This window comes from Felis catus, chromosome B2 (genome assembly GCF_018350175.1).
Source record: "Felis catus isolate Fca126 chromosome B2, F.catus_Fca126_mat1.0, whole genome shotgun sequence".
NCBI classification, from domain to species: Eukaryota; Metazoa; Chordata; class Mammalia; order Carnivora; family Felidae; genus Felis; species Felis catus.
The window spans coordinates 73555383-73576985 of NC_058372.1; the positions used below are offsets into that span (position 1 = coordinate 73555383).

General features: G+C 40.2%; 1 long non-coding RNA gene across 1 annotated transcript; it reads right to left on the reverse strand.

Annotated features, from left to right (window-relative positions):
• Nucleotides 1-7303: 7303 nt before the first annotated feature.
• On the reverse strand, nucleotides 7304-16011 carry LOC123385447. The gene is made up of 3 exons (XR_006597963.1): nucleotides 15081-16011; nucleotides 11459-11514; nucleotides 7304-7564 (listed from the first exon to the last, which is right to left on the reverse strand). It is a non-coding gene; the product is annotated as an uncharacterized LOC123385447 (long non-coding RNA).
• Nucleotides 16012-21603: the final 5592 nt, after the last annotated feature.

A 21603-nucleotide genomic window follows, 5' to 3' on the forward strand; every position in this document is an offset into this window, starting at 1 on the left:
TGTCTGCTGTCCCCACCCTGCCTACATTTATTTAGCAATAACAAGTCAGTGTAGCATGGTGGTTAAGAGATCTGAAGTCAGTCTCCAGGGATTTGAATACTAGAAAGTCATTTGACCTACTTAAGTCATAGTTTCCTCATCTATCTAATAGGAACAATCATAGGAACAGTCTCATAGAGATTAAATGAAATAATCCAAATTACTTGTTTAGGATGGTGTCTAACCATGGTAGACACTTAAGAATTGCCAAATATTATTTTGTCAATCTCATATATATGTATATATATACTCTTATATGTATATGAGAAAAACATATGGCATATATATAGTGTATTTATATGTATGTATTTATCATTTTTACCACCAACACCTTGATTTACATCCTTATCACCATAACTCTAAAGCATTTTCTTAACTGTTTACAATGATGACTATGTATATGACTTATGCCTACTAGTAGATCAAAAGAACATGTAAGGTTAGTACAGTGGACTTTGTAGTTAAAGCTCCAACTTCCATTCCCCGCCCTCCCCCCGCCCCCCACCCCCGCCAAATAATTCACTGAAGCCACTCATGGCAATTCCATTCCCCTTGCCAGTAATTAGTTCCAGAGTGGGCATATGACTCAGTTCCCAACAATGAGAGAAGAACAGATGACTGTGAAGGGCTCTTGGCTTACTCCTAAGAGAGAACCACAGAATGATATGATCCATCTCCCCTTGGATATCATGTCTGGAATGTGTAAACCAACTAGCTATCAGCCAGAGGAAGATGCCTTTACCAGCATGGCAAAGAGATATACAAAGAAACCTGAGTCTGTGATGAAACTGTTGAGTCACTGAGCCAAACTTGGTGTCTAACATACTTCAAAGCTTTCTGCTATATTAGGCATTAAGTGCACTTATTAAGTCATTGTGAGCCCCTACACTAACTATAGGGACTTTCAGTTAGTGGGTGCTCAGCAAATATTTATTAAAGGGATAAAAAAAACATCAGAAGGATATTATCCAAAGTGAGATGATTCATGCAATACATATCCATTGAATAAATTAGTTTTTTAATGTTTATTTTTGAGAGAGGGGGGCAGGCAGAGAGAGAGGGAGACACGGAATCTGAAGCAGGCTCCAGGCTCTGAGGCATCAGCACAGAGCCTGATACGGGGCTCGAACTCACGAACTGTGAGATCATGACCGGAGCCGAGGTCAGACACTTAACTTACTGAGCCACCCAGGTGCCCTAAATAAATTATTTTTAAGACAACACTAAGAGGAATAATTACCCAGTGTTACCATCAGGTCCATGTCACAATCTATATTGTAATCAATACTTAAGTGATTAAAGCATTGACACTCTGTTGCTTTACCAAGGAATCTTGGACTTGAAATCAGAAAACTTGGACCCAAAAAATCAGTTGTGTATGACTCTGGATAAATAAAGTAGATGAGAAGAATAATATTAAACAATAACTCTTATCACATTTATCAAATGTTTACAATGTAACAGATACTGTGCTAAGCTCACTATAACATTATGTCATTTAATTTTTATAACAACCCTATAAATAGATTTTATATGATGCTCATTTTTATTTCTCTTTATTTTTTTATGTTTATTTTTGAGAGAGAGACAAGCAGGGGAGGAACAGAGAAAGAGGGAGACACAGAATCTGAAGCATGTTTCCTGGATTCTGTCTCCCTGTCTTTCTGTTCCTCCTCCACTCATGTTCTGTCTCTGTTTCTCAAAATTAAAGAAAATGTTAAAAAAAGTGAAGAAACTGGCCATTAAGAAGTTAGATTTCAAGTAATGAAGGTACAAACAATTTAAGCAATTCCTCCTGAAGGTAAAAGTTATTTAAACTGGAAAGAGTTATTACAAACAACTGTTTGAAGATACTGGAAAATGACCAAAGGCAGGCAGACACTTGGAAATAATTTCCTCTTGAAGAGTGTTACTGAACTCGGTAATAACTGAATTTGTGGCATTCATATCTGGTGGGTGCTTCCCAATGATTTCTCCCCAACCCTGGACACGGACAAGTAGACCTTGGCTAGAGGTGGCAGATGACAGAGTTAAGAGCAACAGAGCAGCTATACATTTAAGGGGAATATTTTGAAAACATAAGGACTATAGAAAGGCTGACATCTAAAATCTGAATTGAAAATCTAAATAGCAGATAAACACAAAAACCAATACATGTTGTATTTCCTTTTAATTTATAATTTATTCCTTTAATCATTTCATGATACAATTTACCATGAAAATGTCACAGAATAACTCAGATATATTACTTCTTTCTTTCCCACTCTAGAACTCCAAAACAGCCCTTATAGAACTTAAAACATCCATCCAAAAACTTCTAAAGGAATATATACATTACAATATGGTACCATATAAATTTTCTTATAATTTTAATTTTAATTTTTTTTATTTGAGAGAGAGAGAAAAAGCATGAGTGGGGGAGGGGCAGAGAGAAAGGGAGAGAGAGAGAATCCCAAGCAGGCTATGCACTATCAACACATAGCCTGATGTTGGGCTCGAACACACGAACCATGAGATCATGACCTGAGCCAAAGTCAGACGCTTAACCAACTCAGCCACCCAGGGGCCCCCTATATAACTTTTCAAATCTAAACATAATAATTGTTCTTAGTTAATGATAGAATTAATATGTTTTTTGCCTTTCTAATATGAAAGATTGAGAAAGGACAGAAGGAAGGAAATGAAAGAAAAAAGAAAGGGAAAAAAACCTTGTTAGTTCTGTGGCAAGTTTATCAAAAGACTATTTCTTAATTATCTGCAGGAATAAAAACAAAGGCCCATGACCTTAAGAGCTTTTTATTAAGAAAACAGCTTAATGTTTGATTAAGGAATAATTAGGCTGGAGCTAAGGTTTAAGATCTATGGCAAAGCTTTTTTATTACTGTTTTAATTGTTTAATTTTAATAACACTATTTCCTGATTGTTTAATTAATCAACGTGAAAATAAATATTGGTCCCTGCTCCTACCTCTCTCCAAATTCAAAGTGTGGTCATAGTATAGTTTCCAAGATAGCAAAGTATATTATTATGCATTTTATTTGTGCTCACTGTTGAAAAATTTTGAAAATATTTTGCACAAAAAAATTCTCTTTCTATCCCAGAAACCATAATTATTTTATGAGGCATTGTAAGTTGGCTTCTAAAATAAATGTGTAAGACTTTATTGACAACAACCATCCATTCCTCTTGAGTCTGTGGTGTATTTTAATAATAACAAAACTACAACCCCACCCTCAGAAAAAGTTAAAGAAAACGGCCTCTCCATGGATCACCACTCCTGTGAATGCTGTAAGTATCCTCTTCTCAAAATCTTTTTACTTTTCAGTTTTTAAAGTCTTTATTGATTTATTTTGAGAGAGCGCGCAGGGGCATGGCAGAGAGAGAAGTAGAAAGAGAATCCCAAGCAGGCTCTGCACTGTCAGCGTTGAGCTGGAGCCGGATGTGGGGCTGGACCTCACTAACCCTGAGATTTCGAGTTGAGCGGAAATCGAGAGCTCCAGACTTAATTGAATGAACCACCCAGGTGCCCCTCAAAATCTCTTTTTAAAAATATAATTTAGTTTGGGCTTCAGAAAACTAAGCGCTGTGAGTCAAGGTTCAAAGAGAAAGCAGGCGGACAGTGCCTCTGTGAATGTCCTAATCAGTATCCCTGGGACCTAGTGCCCAACTTCCCACCGCCTACCCTGCGGGTCAGCACAGGAGCCTCATGGGCCTGTGCCTGAGCGACAGCCCAGAGGGCGCCCCTGCAGCTCGGGACAGAAGCTCTGGGTCAGGCCTTGCACACTGCACTCTTTGCTACCTTTTTTATTTGTCATGGTTAGACTCTTAGAAACCACATCGAGAAAGCTATTGTGGAAAAATGTCTGGTTCTCTAGAGATTTGAAGCCTGTCACATGAAGGAGTGCCAGGTGCCCTGGCCTGTAATGGGCCTGTTTCCCTCCCGCCCGCTCCCAGGTGCACAGAGTTCCGCCGGGGCGCGCTTCCATCCCCATGGGAAGGAGTCGAAGGTCAATTAGCTTCCATGATTAGCACGTGGTCATCACCTGTCCCGCTGCCTGGCGTCCAGCTCCCTAACCTCAGCTGTTTGCCTGCGGACGAGCTGCAGCTCCCGCCCTCCCCGTGGGACCCGTGGTTGGCTAACCGACCAGAGCCTAGGGGATGGTTCCGGCCAGTCTGCACCACCCCACCGCACACGAGAAACAATTGTCCCCAGCAGCTGGGAGAATCTGCCAGGTTTTACCCATTTAACCAGTGCGCTCTTGGGAGGATTTGCGCTCCGCACCCAGCGGCTGGCTGGCCCCGGGGCAGCCCTCGGGGAGCAGCCCGGCTCTCCAGGGGAAGGGCCCCAGCCGGCAGCTGCACCCCGTCACTGTGACAGCGCCATCAGCGTCCGTCCTTGTCGGAGCACATCACCCCTGGTAGGTGTCTTTTTGTTCTCCAGTGTCGCGGCCAAACCTGAGGGCCCTAAGGCTGGCGCGTTGCCTTCCAGGAGAGCCTGTCTGCTTTCCTTCAGAGGGTGGCTGCGGCCTGGCAAGGCAAGCCCTAGGTTGTGGGGACCCTACGCAGCTGGAGGCAGCCACTAATTTGTATTCCTTCCTGTCTTCAGCAGGCATTTGGAGGAAACCCTGCTGGGTGTGTGTCCCCGAATGAAGGGTTGTCAATTCTGTGCTCTGCTTTTCCACTTAACCTCCTTCCCAGCACAGAGGTTCTCCTTTAAAAATCTGTTTTTGGTTAGAGATTTTTGTCTTGCGTACATCATCGTAAGTTTGGTCCACTGACGTACATACCAGAACCATCCCTTTCACTGAGAGAGCAGCTCTTGCTTCCACAGCCTCAGATAACCTGCCCCAGGGCGCAGACGCCTTCACCAAACTCTTTGGAGAGAACACATTGTAGAAACGGAAAATTGTTTGTTTCTGATCCTTATTAGTGAAGTACATGTTGGAGCCCATCTGCCCTGTAACTTGGTATCAGAAACCTTCCATAGACCAGTCTCGGGAAGGTCAGCTGGGAGATGGGGGGCATGGCTTTTAATCATTTGATCCATTTAATTAAAATGCAATAGAATATAATGGAATTATTGACACAAACAGGTTCTTACTGGTTGGAGCTCAGAGGAACAATGGAAGAGCCTTGAATTATTTAGTTCAGGTCAGCCCCAGTTATGTGAAGATGTTTGGGGACCACCTTCTCTTTCTCCCAACCTCACCTTCTCAGGCAGCCCAACATGGCTTTGCTTTCTCCTCCTCAGAGACTGCTTTTTAAGTATTCCCAGTTTCCTTTGCCTGAGATTTCCCATTAGCCCTGCCTTATCCCTCAGACCTTTCCTAGTATCTCTGCCTCTCAGGGAAGCACCGTTTTCCTTGGAGCCCGTGGCATTTCCTTGGCCTTGCCCTCAAGTACCCCAAGAATTGAGAGCTGCTGGCCAGAGTTGGCAGGGAGCAAGACAGCTTTGTTCATGGCTTTCAACTGTTCCTGCAGGGGCAAGACATCCATGCTCATTGTATGGAAAAGTAGTCCTTTCTCAGATGAGGAAAACTCTGTCACTTCTCAAGTGCCACAGCAGTCAGCTTGCCTGAGGTTTTCTTAGAATGGCGTGTTTGGGGGCCTCCATCCCGGTGGCATATTAGAGACGAGATGTTGTTTGTTCCGTTGGTGTTTTTGGTGAGCTGTGACTGCAGCTGGGAGGTGAACAGGTAGGCCTGCCCTATGCTGGGAGAGGCTGGTTTGCCCAGGCTGGGCGGTCCTGTGCTTCAGCATCACTGTGAGAAACAAAATATAATTGACCTGGCTCTCTTGACCCAACTCTGGCACCAGCAACACCTGGGATTTCTGTTCACCATGATGCAGGATGGCAGCTGAGGCACACTGTCAAGTAATAGCATAGGGGACATGCTAGAGCCTTGCAGGGAAGCAGGAGTTTGTGGCCCTGATCCTCCTGTCCTCTTGCTCTACAACCTACACATCCAATTAGGGCCAGAGTGTAGACAGATCAGGCAGAATGCAGAGCAGGATGCTCACAGTGTTACTTGATTGTAGTCTGTTGTCTTCCTGGGCAGCTCAAGAGAGCCGTCCTTCTCCTAGAGGGTGGGCAGTGCCTGTCTGAAGGAATCCTGCCCTGCTCCAGTCTACTATTTTTGATGTCACTTTTTGGTGCAGACTAATGTTAACTTGTGACTAGAAAAGCCGTGACTTGTGGTAAACGTGACCAATAACACAATAAACTCACGGAGTCCCCACGACCCAGCATTTATTGGACCGAAAGCGCTGCCTTGAGAGTGGTGTGAGGGCGAGAGATGAAGAGAGGTGTCCATTTCTCCTGTCTTCTGTTATGCTTCACTAACAGGCCTAATTTTAAATAAAGCAGCAGCTTTGGAATTCACGATGGGGTTCCTAGAGGGCCCCAGGCTGTGGGATTTAGACGACAGCAAAAAAGGGATGGGCTTCGTGAAAGCTGGGACCAGGTGAAGCACACATCAGTAGTATAGTCCGAGGACAGAAGGGGCCACAGCAAGATGCTCAGACATGCCAGAGACCCAGTGGGAACCCCAGGGCCTCTGCCTCCCACTCTGCACACCTACTTGCCTCCTGCCTCTGCCCTCCCCTGACAAGCACTGTGGCAGTCTGGGTGCCCAGACCTGGCCAGAGGGAGCCAGAGGTGAGAAAACACGGTCAGTAGGTGTGGCCAGGACCCACCCAGAAGCACCTGGTGTTTAGGAAGAGAAATGAGCTCTGAATGGTACCGTTAAAGAGTTTAAAAGGCTTTGCATGTTTAGATCCCCATTTTCTCCTCTTGGCTTAAAGTTCCATTTATGTGAAACCAATGAGAAGTTCATGGGTATTTTTTTTCTGGCTAAAATGAGCCCTGCTTGCCTGAGGCCTGCCTGTGGGCCCATATCCCACGGTCTGGTCAGGTCCTAGGGCCCCCCTCAGACAGTCAGTGTGGGAGATGGTGGCCACCTCCCTATCTGTCATGTCTTACTCTGGGGACCGGGAGTCTTGTATTTTAGGACAAGACACTGACTCAGTTGTACTAACATGAATCTTTCTCTCAGGAAAGTCCATGGTGCCCTTTGGGGTGCTGACACTAATAGTGTTGGGAGAGTCTGGGGACATCTCTGTATATGTAGTTCTGTAAACAGGATGAGTTCACACAGAAAGAAATGATTTTGACTTGGGGACGGTACTAGTTTACTACACGTGAAATGGGAGTTTATAAAAAAAATCTAAAGACTCTAATGAATTGTAAAGACGTAATGCCTTCTTTGTATGATGAACTAAATCACTGAAACTTTATGCCATATGTGTCTGTCCATCATCTGGCCAGCAGCTCCTACATAAACTAGGTGACATCTTGCCTATGGTGAGAGTGCGCAATAGTTCTGAGAATTACAAGTAAACCATCTTTCTGTACAGTCAGTGTGAAAGCTGTCAACAGCAGTGCTAGCTGAGCATGACAGACAAGCTGAGCACTGTTCTAGACACTGCAGAGAAGGCAAAGTTCTTGGTCTCAGGAACTCACAATCTGGGTGAGGCATAATAAAGAGGTACACATTAAAATCTTATGGCAACAAAAAGGTCTACATACTATGCTATCTTCAGTATCTTATAATCTTTACATCTAATGTATGTGTATATTTTGTCAAAAACATTCCAATTTATTAAAAAAAAAACATTTGTCAGTTTCTACACCAATGAAATATCTCAACTTTCTCTCCTCCCCCCTCCTGTTCCTGCAAAGTTACTTTCTGACTCACAGAATTTTAACTGCCTCACTTCGTGAGTAGAACTTTCCCTCTTGCCTTTCTTCCTCCATCCCAGAACCCCCTTCACAGCACACCTTCCCACACTCACACTTTGGAAGATTAAATATACTTGGAAATAATAACGATCCTCTTCAGAAAAGAGCATAGTATGTCCTTTAAAATATACTCTATGTCCCAAGTTTGGTGCAGTGCCTTTAATATGTATTGACTTTTAAATATAGAATCAGCCAACTTTCTAAGAGACTATTCAATACTTTCTTGCTTTCATTTTTAAATAAAACATAAATATCATGAATTAATAAATATAAGAACTATACATAAAAATTAGCAGAAATCTAGAAGCTTGCAAACTTAGATTCAAACCACACAGAGCAAATATTTTCTAAATAGGCTATTTTCAATATCTATAGTTTAAACACTTGTGCATATACAGTGCAACATACAGTGTATTACTTAGGCTAGACCATAACCCACATGCTAATCTAGATTGGATGATGCACTGGTGTTCTAGCCATGAGGCCCCTAATCCAAAGGTGGTGCTATAAGACATCTCTGTATCCTGACCGACAGCCAATGCTTTGTAAATTCACATATGCAACACCAGAAATGGGTTTCTATAAGTGAAAATAATAATCTATTCACCAGCATGATGACATATTAGAAATGGATTCCTTTCATGAAACTTTGAAAATGTGAATTGGCTAAAATTATTTGAGGCATTCTCTGCCCTTAAATGAATCAGGTGAGAGAACCCAAGGAGGCCTGTATGCTTTATCATTAGGGATAAGACTTAAATACTGCTGTGTCCAGATCTGACCTCTGGAGAATTATGTTTCCTGCTAGGTTACAAAGGACACAAAGATCATGGCTCAAATTTTGAAGAAACAGGTTATCTATACATATGGCAGAATCTTGCGTTTAAAATCTGGGCATTAGTCTTGAGTGAACCTCCCTAAGTTGTAGTGTCAACACATTTAAAAGGACTGAGAACTGGGACACTTATAGTACAGAACAGGCTGTATGAAGTATTCCACTGACACTTCGGTCATTTTTCTTGGTTATACCAATTACTTCAGAGAGCATGAGAGTATAGTTTGGTATGGTATAATATAGTGTAGTAAATAATACTGTTAATTATAGCTTATGATTTGAAAGCAGTCACCGTGTATCAGGCGCTGTGCTTTGCTAGGGGTCAGCAAACTTTTTCTTAAAAGGTCAAGTGTAAACGTTTTAGACTTTGGGGCCAGGAGGCAAATTGAGGGTAATGTGTAGGTATGTAAGTAACCATTTTCAAATGCAGCCGTTAAAAAAAAAAAAAAAAAAAAATCCTTAGGTCACCATACAAAGAGCTAAAGTCAAACACTTGGTAACAGCCGAGCCAGAGAAAGCAAAGAGTAAAGAGGACCCTATTCCCTGTCACTGGCAGGCAGGAACTCTTGTTCCTTCTGTAAAATAATGAAGCTTTTATCAAGGGCCTCCCAACGCAAATAACATTTATGGTTCCAGATGGCACACTGCAGTTGTTCATCTTTATGTAACCGGATGATTAGTACAGAGCAGCAATTGTAGCCAAATCATCTGTCAGTTTGTCTTTAGACCTTTATGATAGTATCAGCCCAATATTTGGGATAACTAATGACCTGTATTTATGCATGAATTGATGATCAAGCTTTGCTGCCTCTAAAAGGAAACATAAGAGACAGTAAACACAAAGATTGCTTTGGGTCCCAAGCCTCTGGCACCAATGAAATGTCCTTTCTGGCCAACATCCTGAAAACGGTAGATGCTTTTTCTGGCTAGTGGTGCTGTGATTCTCTGATATGGATGTCCTTTTTCCTGGCTCTTTAAGCAGCAGCAAAATCAAGTGGAAATAGTTTTGTTATGTGTAGCCTCGAATCAGATGGCCCTTGGCTGAGTAATCATCACTCTGGGAACATTTCAAAACATTCAGGACTTGGAACTTTCCAGTTCTCTGAACATCCCTTACTTGGCAAGGTGGGGGTAATGAAGGCTCTGGTAAAATTATAGACCGTATTCTGCATATAATAGCGAGTTGCCACATATTCCATATGAGGATTTCAAGTTGTAAACTATTTCAGTTCATCAACGACTGGTACGACTTGAATGCCTCCCCTGAGCAAAAACCACTAGGCATCCTAGTGAGGCACAAAACTCGATGACATGCTTGCTGTCCAAAGATAAAATTAATTCTAAAATTGTACTAAAGTCACAAATACTTTTAGCGTTCAGCTGATACACAGGATTAACAAAATGAATGGTTAGATGGTGTGTGTGAGTGTTATAATCAGAGTCATCTGAATCTATTTTTTAGGTCAGAAACAGTTGAATATTGTTCAGCTTACTATAAACGAATAGATTTCTAACTGAACATGTGAAATGTTTTCTATATTATTATTAAGTTAATTTGTTATAGGAAGCTTTCTTTACATGGATACTTTGATTATACACAGCCCTTTGGCACCTAAACTACTTAAGATCTGGAACCTCTATCGGGCTCTGGGCTGATGGCTCAGAGCCTGGAGCCTGTTTCCGATTCTGTGTCTCCCTCTCTCTCTGCCCCTCCCCCATTCATGCTCTGTCTCTCTCTGTCCGAAAAATAAATAAACGTTGAAAAAAAAAATTAAAAAAAGATCTGGGACCTCTAACACTTTCCCTAAAAGAAGCTGTGTTTGTTTCCTGAGTCAGTTTTGTGATTTCCTGCTGCTCAGTGGCAGCTTGCACTCTGAGTTTACACGTCTCTGCTTGTGGTTACATGATAGGGGACAAATTGTGCCTGGTGAGGAGGCCTGTGAACTTCCTTGATGAACACCCCTAGGAGCCACAGACAACCCACAGTCACATGGCTTCTGGAGAGACAAACTCCCAGACACACACCAGACTGGCAGTTACTTGTGGGAAGCCCTAGTCTCCATTGTTGCTGCCTGGGAAGTTTGTGCAGAGAATGGCAAAATGGGAACCTAATATCCCACAGTTACGCATCCAAGTTAAATGAACTTGAATAAATTAGTATCCTAAATTTGGTATTAATCAAATTATAAAGTTGCAATTTACTTCTCACATTCTGGTAGATAACAAGAATGTAAGACATTTTTAAAGCCCACAAAATAAATGCTATTTTAATACTCTAATAATAAATATTTACCAGATACCTACTCTGTCTCAGAGTCTGCGAGTCTCTTTCTCATATGTCATCTCTTTTCCTTTCCACAACTCATAAATAACAGGGCAGGGGTTTAGCACCCAGCATTTCTGAACCAACACGGGGTACCAAGGTGCCACATTGGCTTTGTAACCTTATTTGGAAGTCTCTCTCAGGGGTGTTTAGTAGACATTATGTAATATGTTTTATAAGAGGAACCACTTTGGTAAAACTGAGAATGAGAACAGTTCGCTTTTGATTTCTTCTGGAGGGATTGTGTTAAATTAAAAGCTCCTACACTGAACACAATGGGACTTTTCACTTGGGCAGTGAGGATAAGCACCTTCGATCTGGACTGTCCAAAGCAACTGTTTTCTTAAGAAGGAGAAACAAGACAAAGTTCAAGATAACACCCTCCTAATGGAACCAAACTGAACCACCCAGCTTCACTTCCCCAGGGAGAATCTGCGTCAAGTTGAACACAAATATTTACCTAGATGTACTTGAAGAGGAACCCGAGACTCCTTCCGTGTGTGGACTGCCAACCTGCTGTGAAGAGCCAAGCAGTCATTAGATGTTCTGATTTAGTACTAAGTTATGGTTTCTATAAATACATTATGATACATACATTATATAAATAAATACACTATATATTATATAATAAATATATAAATACATTAGTTTATATAAATGCATTATATAAATACATATAAAATATGTAGAAAATATATCAAAATATATCTAGAAACATGCCAGCAAGAATTTCACTGATTTTTTTTTTCCACTTCACTATTATAATATTTGGTATTCTCTTAGATTTCTACTTTTCCCAGAAACTCTGCAAAGACTTGATTGCACTTTCCCTGCATTCAATCTGAGGGGCAGTGACAGAAACGGTGCTCATACCAAATAACAGTTTCATAAGGCTGGTGGGAGTGGAGGAAAGGCCTGGTCAACATGCCTTAAAGTGCTTAAACATGGATAAGCTGTGAACGTACGGAGGCCCTAGGACCCCTGACCAGCTCTCAAGTTGTACAGTCAGTGTTACACATCCAGCAAGGTGGTATAAAACCCTGCATCCCCTTCAAGTACCCGCAGAGTCAGCTATATAATTTGCAGGGTCCAGTGAACGATGGAAAGGTGCAGATGCTTGTTCACAAAACGAGAAAATAGCTTTTACCTTTTTACTGAAGTCTCCTTCTCAAGCGGTCATGGTGCTTTTTATTTGCATTTAACGTAGCACTCTGTTGGGCAAGGAAATACTTGCTGGGCAGGTTCAGGCCTTCATCGCCTGTGGGGCTCCCCCCTACCAACTCAGCACATGGGGTTGCCTCCAACTGTCCTTGTACCTGCACCCAGCCCCACTGTGGGGCAGAGGAGGACAGCAGTCTCTGGAACAAGGCAGGGGAGTAGCAGCCAAGAACCTGAGCCACGGAAGCAGCAGTATGGCAAGAAGAGGGACCATGTGTAAAGCAGGCTCCAAGCCTATGTCACATGCTCGGTGGTCTTATTAGATGTTACAAAACACAAATTCAAGCATAGAAATTTTGAGAATTTCAAAAACAGTGACCACCAGAACATGGATCCCCACCGTGTGGAGCACTTCTGAGCATGGAGCTGGTACAGTCACACTGATAATCCCCATGAAGTCGGTCCTGGCTAACCCTGAAGTGTTTCCAGAGCACCTCCTTGCTAAAAGTAGACTCTTCAGTCCAGAAATTCGTCATGTGACAGTGATCTACCTAAACAGTCAGCAAAGAGACATTGTCCAAGAAGAGACTCCTAAAGCAGAGATGCTAGCCAAGAAGCCCTTGCCAAGAGGCAGCTCTCCCAATTTTGAATTTAGCAATAGATAAAAATGAGTTCAGGATCTAAAACCTTTGCTTCAGTTTCAAGAATTTCTGAATAATCACTAGGATGAACTTGTAAGTAGAAAACCTTCCTGAGTTTCTTGGTGACAGGCTTAAGGGAAGGTAGATCATGAGAGAGTCGTAATCACATAATCGGCACAGAAGCCACCAAGCCGTGAAAATCCAAACAAACAAACAAACAAAGTGTTATCTTATTAGCTGGGCCAAAAACAAAACAAAACAAAACAGATGGCCAGAAAAGCAGCTCTGGGAGCCTGGAAAATAAGATCTTAGGAAGAGAAAAATAAGAAAAAGAAAAGCACCATGATAGCCATGAACTCTGAGCTAGTAATGGAACAAAATCTTTAAGCTTTTTAAGATAAGCTTAAAAAAAGAACCATCATGGCTCTTGCATTTTCCCAGAGTTCAAAATTATCCTCAATGGGTTGTAAATCTCAAATATAACTCAGAACTATTTTGACACAGAAACTATATAACTGGGGCATTGGGTTCAGTGCTTTGCATTGGCTACCATGCTAAATTCTCGAACCACCCTTCATTGGCCTCATTTTGCAGGTGGGAAGCCAGCACTGAGAGAGGTACCTTGCCCACAGCCACCCAGGTGGTGCACGGTGACAGAACTGAGGTGTCTGAGCAGCCAGCCTCCATGCCTGTGCTCTGAGCCTTGACTTCATGCTCACAGCAATAGCTGCCTGGTATTCCGTCAAGGGGCACAAAAAGCACTTGTTAAAGCCCTATGCCCTGGGGTTTGTTGTTTGTTTGTTTGTTTGTTTGTTTTTTGGAAATTGTAATCTCTAGAGCAAAAGAACTCAGGCAATGCAGGTAATGAAAAACAGCTCAAGGATATAAATGAAATCTTCGAGTTCCTTCTCTTTTCTCTCTTCCTTTTGGTATTAATCATCCCTTCTAGCCTTTCTATGCCCTCATGTCCTACTTATAAAATAACAATGACGCCTTCATCATAGTATCGTTGTAAGGGTTAAAACTGGTAATCTATGTAGATCACTTAGCATATCCCTGCATAAAATTTGCCATTGTCAGTATAAGTGTTCATGTTAGTGTTCATGTCAATTTTGGAATGGGAAAGAATGTTGACTGTGTATGGGCAGACACTGTTAGTCTCTTAGACTAAAAGTATGAAACAGCAGAGCAGAGTGTATAAGGTGGCTTAGGGAGAATTACGAATTTAGAGCCTAATGCTGATTAAAACCTGTGTTGTGTTATAACTATCAAGCCACACACCTAATATGATTTATTTTCCAGTCGATGTTCCTGAAAATTCTTTCAGAGGCCCTTCATATCCTATATACGGCCAACTTCTTAGTCAAACAGGAAAAAATCTAAGGGAAAAACTAAATCTCAATGGACTAGAATCCAAATGTTGCCAATTTATCCACTCTAAAGTTTGTTTCTGAAAAAATTCACAACAGTGCCAATTACTTGGCTTATTTATTTTATATTTTACCATTTTACTACTTATAAATGGCTTAGGGAATCACAATTTCTTATTTATACATTTTTCTTATTATCTCACATAGAGTAAAAGTTCTATTTTTTTTCCAATTATTAGTACAGTGAGACACAACATAAGATATAAATAAGTTGTTATAAGTAACTTACTTGTTATAAGGCTAAATAACACTTCCTAACATTCTCTTAGGGAATTCATTCTCTGGTTCCCACAAATGTGACCTCTGTAAATTTAGAGTTTGGGATCCTAAAGGGGAAGCACATCCACCAGGAGACCTAGTAAAAGACTCCCATTGCACCTTAAGCTACCCCTGCGGCCCAACCATCTGGGGCAACTCAGGCCAAACTATTAGCAAGTAAAAAGAGGAATCACCATCTTGGCAGGGGTAATCTACCCTGATCACTGGTCAGGAGGAGGAAGGACTGCTGTTATCCAGAGGGCAGAGAGGAATGCCTTTGGCACGCAGGTGATTGACTTGAGCTTCTCTCAGAATTCCCTTGCCCAATAACGAGACCCCTTAATATTTATCCATTATAAAGCCAGCAGCCACAGCCTGAGAAAGGGGGTGGAACCCCTCTAGATTTCCCACCAAGTCCATGCCAAAGACCAAAAGAGAAGCTAGCCAAGGGTGAAGGGAATTTTGAATGGTTAGCAAAGGAAGGAGAGAAGAAGTATCATTTGTGACCTTGAGGCTAATAACTGCAGTAGTGAGGGCAGTAGTTTGCCTCACTAATTACCCTCCTGTGAGTTTCCCTCAGGGAAAAAAGGCTCACCAGAATCCTGTAGGGGGTGCCCCCCGAATTTATACATAATAAGTAGATCCAAGCAGCATAAGGAAAGGGCCCTCATGGGTGCCGTGCCACAGTCATATCCTCCCTTCAGGACACAGATGTATCTTCCCATAGGTAGGAAGGTGGTGGCCTATTAGTCCTCTTTGGGAATCGCCTCAGTGGAAGAAGGCCCCCTGCCGAAGGTCATGTGCCCTTTGATGACCACATAACATGATGACTGATCAGTGCAAGTCAGGACAAGTCTGGAGGACTGTTCCAGCTTCAGCGCCCCCACATGTAAGGAGAGGCCTTGTTAGGATGGCATGTCAGCCCAACGTCTTCTTCTGCCCAAGTTTTCTTCCTCTCTTGCCTTCACCTTAATACATTTCCTCTACACTAAGCTCCATCTCAGAAACTGCTTCTTGGAGAAGCCAACTCAGGGCAGTCACTGTTACTTAGATTAACTGTGAACTTTTTATCCAGATCACCATGTTGCTTCATCTTCAGGCCCTACTTTATCTGGTGGGTCAGAGGGGCATCAAGGAAGATGGCAGGCTTGATCTCCTTTGCTAGTGGTATACACATGAGGGCTATCCACTGGCAAAGGACATTGTCGCAAGAGGCTCAGAGGCTAAAATGAGGAGGCAAATTGGGAGCTTCCCATATGAGGAAATTTGGCAATAGGTTTCAGAGAATACCTACAAAATGCTCGTAAATGCCCCCCTTCGGAAGGCCAACATTTTCATGCCTACCACAGAGAAGGCACCACCCACTAGCCAGGATGGCCCAAAGGTGATACACATATATCCAACAGAAGATTGGAGGCAGTGGTGTTCTGGCAAAGGTTTAACAAACAGCAATCAATCCACAGGTAGGGGGAAGCACTGATTTGTTTGCTTATTTCTGTGGTGTAAAGACTCCCGCCATGGCTGATTTTAAGTTACCAATATGACATCACTGATTGTGAAGTCAGAAAGAGGAGTGTGGCAGCATCCCATTACAGAATATTTCGACCACACAGGTGCAATCCATATAAATAACCTTAAGGGGGTAAATAATGGTAAAAGTATATAGAACAATTAGGAAGTGACAAGTTTTGAGTAGTACCTCTGTTTTTAGTATAATGTATTTCATTGTAATTTTATGTAATTGATAATAATGGCATATTTAACAACTGGCCCATAAAATTTCTAAAAATTTAACCATCAGCTCTAATAAGCAGGTAAAGGACAGTTCCAACACATCATCTGATACAGGAGCAGGTAAGAAAAAGAGAGGCCCCTATTCTCACTCCTTTTACCAGTCCCCAACACAAAAAGCTAGAAGCAGAGGAGGAAGGGGGAGGAAAGAAAGAAAAAGGCATTCCCCCTCTCTCCTGGCCAGAGATGAGAGTAGGAAATGTTCCAATTTTCTTTGCCGCATAATAAACCCCAGAGTATAATCTCTCATGGTTCTGAGGGCCAATGGGGCTCGTCTGGGTGGTTCTTCTCCATGAGAAGTTAGCTGAAGCTGCAGTCATCTGGTGTCTTGACTGTCATGCCCGAGATGGCCCATTGACATGTCTGGCCCCTTGTCAGAGGTAGCTGGAAGGCTGGGCTCAGCTGGGACTGTGGCATGACTGGGCCTCCCTCTCTCTCCACGTGAGCTCAGTGCTTTTCCTTCTCCAGGTGGTCTCTCTACATATTATTGTTGGCATGCCAGATTTCTTACATGATAGCACTGGGCTTCCAAAAGCACAAAATAAGAAGATACCCAGCTTTCTTATGACTCAGGTTTAAAATGGGTGCAGCATCCTTTCCACCGGTTAATATGAGTCATAGGTATAGCTTAGACTCAGTATTGGAGGGGACAAAAAAAGTGCATGGTTGGTGGAGGGCCATCTTTGGAGACCAGCTACCATGGGACGGGGATGCCTGAGAGGTAATAAGGAGATAAGGTTTAAATTGGATTTGCAATTACCTGAGAGGTAATAAGGAGATAAGGTTTAAATTGGATTTGCAACTAGAGGTTACGTTTGAGATTGGAAAAGCTTATGAATTATTAAGAAAATTTATGTTTTTCAACTATCTTATCAAAATTAAGGTAAATATTTAGAAGTGTTTTCTTCATCTCATTCAGGGTTCACTCTTGTTTTTAAGAATTAGCATCTTAATTTCTGTCTGAACAATGCACCCTGACAACTGTTTTACATTAATCTCATTTTTGTCATACATTTTAACACTAAGCATGTAAGCCCCTCCCATTTTCCAAAATCTTCGCAATTTTTCCAAATGTGGAAATTATGGAAAAATAAGTCTTCTCTGGGACACACCCGCATCCTGCTCAATTTTGAACAGATTAAGAAACAATTGGTTGGAATTCACAATATCTATTCAGTGCTTTCCTAGCACTAAACGGTATATTGGAGGTCATTTGTAAATTATCACTGGGAATAATACACTGATAAAACTTATCTGTAGTGGTAACGTATTTGCTTCTTGACAGTTAGAAAAACATTTTTGGATGTATTATTGTATCCTAGTCTTGAACCACATGTAGAGGTAGACATTACTGCCTCTATATTGCAGAAAAGAAAAGACCTAGAGAAATTAAGCAATTTGTGTTAGGTCTATAGTTATGAGTACCTAAACCCAGGTCTTCAGGTGTCAAATTAAGTAGGTTAATTTTCCTGATTTAATGACCTACTAGAATCTTCCTTGCGAAAAGCTAAATCTTCCTTTCTCCAGACAGATCTAGTATGAAAAGAACATTTTTATAGAATATAGGAAGAATATTAGGTCCTAATTCCTATAGAAGGGTTATCCCAACATGGGCAGTATTTCTCTTCTGACGTTATTGTCAAAGCCTTGGATTTTCTATTGCTTCTGTAGGACAATATTTTTTTTTTCTTTCCACAGCCAAGTTGGTTAAGACTGAGTGTCCCTTACTGGAAGGCAGGTCATACAAAGCAGGCAGGACTCCAACAAAGAGGGTACTTCTAACAAGATCCAGAGGGTGATTTGAGTAGCCAGGTTGAATAATGGTGTCTAATTCAAGCATAGCTTCTTGAGCTGAGGCATGGCTTGTAGGCGTACATTTCTGCATGAAATAATCATTCCAGAAAAGTTTGCTGTCAAATACAGCCAATTGTAAGAATTGGCTTTTTGTCCAAGTTTTTAATTAGCATCAAAGTTTTTTAATGGAAGATTGCATAGTAATTAAAACCATGAGTTTTGAAGTGAGACTTGAGCTAAAACAGATTCTTCTACATATTGTATGTGTGGCCATTCAATAGTCACCCAATTCTAAATTCTAATTTCTTCTTCATAAGACAAAATAATAATGGGTCACGGTAGGATTCAGAAAATTGTGTATGTTAACGTGGATAATACAATACAGTTTATTATAAATATAAATGATATATTGCAATATATATGATATACATTACAGAGTAATCACCATGATAAATCTAGCATACCATCTGTCATCATACAAAGTTGTTACATATATTGACTATATTTCCTATGGTATACATTGTATCCTCATATCTTACTTATTTTAAAACTGGAAGTTTGGATCTTTTAATCTCCTTCCCCATTTTACCCATTCCCATGCCCCACCCCCTCTGGCAACCATCAGAGTGTTCTCTGTATCTATGAGTCTGTTTCTGTTTTGTTTTGCTTGTTTGATTTTGTTTTTTTAGATTCCACATGTAAGTGAAATCATACAGTATTTGTCTTTCATCATTTGACTTATTTCACTTAGCATAATACCTTTTAGGTCCATGCATGTTGCCACAAATGGCAGGATTTTATTCTTTTTTATGGCTGAGTAATATTCCTTTGTGTGTATACCACATCTTCTTTACTTTCTGTATTAGTGTTTTCATTTTCTTCAAATAAATACCTCAAAATAGAATTTCTGGATCATATGGTAGTTCTGTTTTTAATTTTTTGAGGACCTTCCTACCATTTTCTATAGTGGCTGCACCAATTTACATTCCTTGCAACAGTGTTCGAGAATTCACTTTTCTCCACACCCTTGTGAAAACTTGTTATTTCTTGTCCTTTTGAAACTAGCCATTCTGATTTGTGTGAGGTGATGTCTCATTGTGGTTTTTATTTTTATTTCCCTGATGATTAGTTATGTTAAGCATCTTTTCACGCGTCTGTTGGTCATCTGTATGTCTTTGGAGAAATGTCTAATCTGGTCTTCTGCCTATTTTTTAATTGGATTCTTTTTTTTTTTTTTTTTTTTGATACTGAGTTGTAGGAGTTCTTTACATGTTTTGGATATTAGCCCCTTATCAATTATATCATTTGCAAATATCTTCCATTTAGCAGGTTGCTTTTTTATTTGTTGATGGTTTCCTTAGCTATGCAAGAGGTTTTAGTTTGATGTAGTCCCATTAAAAAATTTTTCCTTTTGTTTCCCTTGCTTCAGGAGATAGACACACAAAAAATAAAAAACAATTCCTCAGGCCAATGTCCAAGAACTTACTGCCTGTGTTTTTTTTTCTAGGAGTTTTATGGTTTCAGATCTTACATTTAAGTCTTTAATTCATTTTGAGTTTATTTTTGTATATGGTGTAAGAAAGTGGTCCAGTTTCATTATTTTGCATGTAGCTGTCTAGTTTTCCCAACACCATTTATTAAAGAGTCTTTTCCCTATTATATGTTCTTGCCTCCTTTGTTGACAATTAATTGACCATACAAGTATGGATTTATTTCTGGACCCTCTATTGTGTTCCATTGGTCTATGGGTCCGTTTTTTGTGCTGGTGACATACTGTTTTGATTACCACAGCTTTGTAGTATAGTTTTAAATCAGGGAATGTGATACCTCCAACTGTGTTCTTCTTTCTCAAGATTGGTTTGGCTATTTGGGAGTTTTGGGGTTCCATAAAAATATCAGATTCTTTTGTCTAGTTCTGTGAAAAATGCCATTGGGATTTTGGTAGGGATTACACTGAGGTTATAGACTGCTTTAGACAGTATGGACATTTTAACATCATTAATCCTTCTATTCAGTGAACTCAGTATGTCTTTCCACTTATTTGTGTTGTCTTCCATTTCTTTCATGAATGTCTTATAGTTTTCAGAGCATAGGTCTTATGTCCTTGGTTAAATCAGTTCCTAGGTACTTTAGTCTTTTTGATGAAATTATAATGGGACTTCTTAAACTTCTCTTTCTGATAGTTCATTATTTGTGTATAGAAATGCAACCGATTTCTGTATATTAATTTAGTGTCCTGCAAGTTTTAATTCAGTTATTAGTTCTAATAGTTATTTGGTGAAGTCTTTAGGGATATATATATATATATATATATATATATATATATATATATATCATGTTGTCTGCAAGTAGTGACAATTTACTTCTTCCCTGCCAATTTGGATGCCTTTTATTTCTTTTTCTTGTCTGAATGCTGTATCTGGGGCTTCTAGAACTTTGCTGAATAAAAGTGGTGAGAGTGAACACTCTAGTCTTGTTCCTGTTCTGAGAGAAAAAGAGCTTTCAGTTTTTCACTATTGAGTATAATATTAGCTGTGGGTTTATCATCTATGGCCTTTTTATGTTGAGGTATGTTCCCTGTAAACCCACTTTGTTGAGAATCTTCATCAGAAATGGATGTTGAATTTTATCAAATGCTTGTTCTGTGTCTATTTTGATCATATTTTTATCCTTCATTTTGTGAATGTGATGTCTCACATTGATTTGCAAATATTGAACCATCCTTGTATCCCTGGAATAAACCCCACTTAATCATGGGAATGATACTTTGGATGTATTGCTGAATTTGGTTTATTAATATTTTGTCAAAGGTTTTACATCAGTGTTCATCAGGGATTCTTGTTTGTATTTTTTATGAAAAAGAACTTTATTTTATGATTAGCAACAAGATTTAGAGTAAAAATATTTCCTCCTCTTACCTAGGCTCAGAAGGCAAAAAAACTGATTAACAGATACAATTTATTGATATAAATATTTTTCAGGACAATTTTGATACGGTCTTGAGGACCAAAGTGAAACACAATCTATAAAACTTGAAATAATGGACTCATTATATAGGAAGAGAAGAATAACTTTTACTATATTTGCTTACATGTTTTAATGTGAAGTTAATCTATCAAAATTGTTCAAATAAAAATCTTAGTTTGAGACCCATATGTTCTGATAGAAATATATAGTCACAGAGTTCCTTCACTTATTTATTAACCCTGGGTACCAGGAACTGCTCTTGTAGAAGGGAAAACAACAATACAGAAGACTGTACAGCCACTTACTTCAGGAAATTTTGCTCTGATTGTGAGGATAAATTATTCAGCAAATAATTACTCTAAATAGAGGAAAGCACTAGAAGAAATATTATTTTGTGTGCTTTGAGGCATTAACTTTAAACTTACTTTTGACTTACTTTGCCTATTTTTAAATTAGAAAAAATAATTATTTTTTTCTAAGTACTTTTATTGCATTTTATTTGCGTTTGAAACAGTTTTGTTATTTTAATTATAATTTATCTGAATTCAAGCACTAAACTTGCTAAT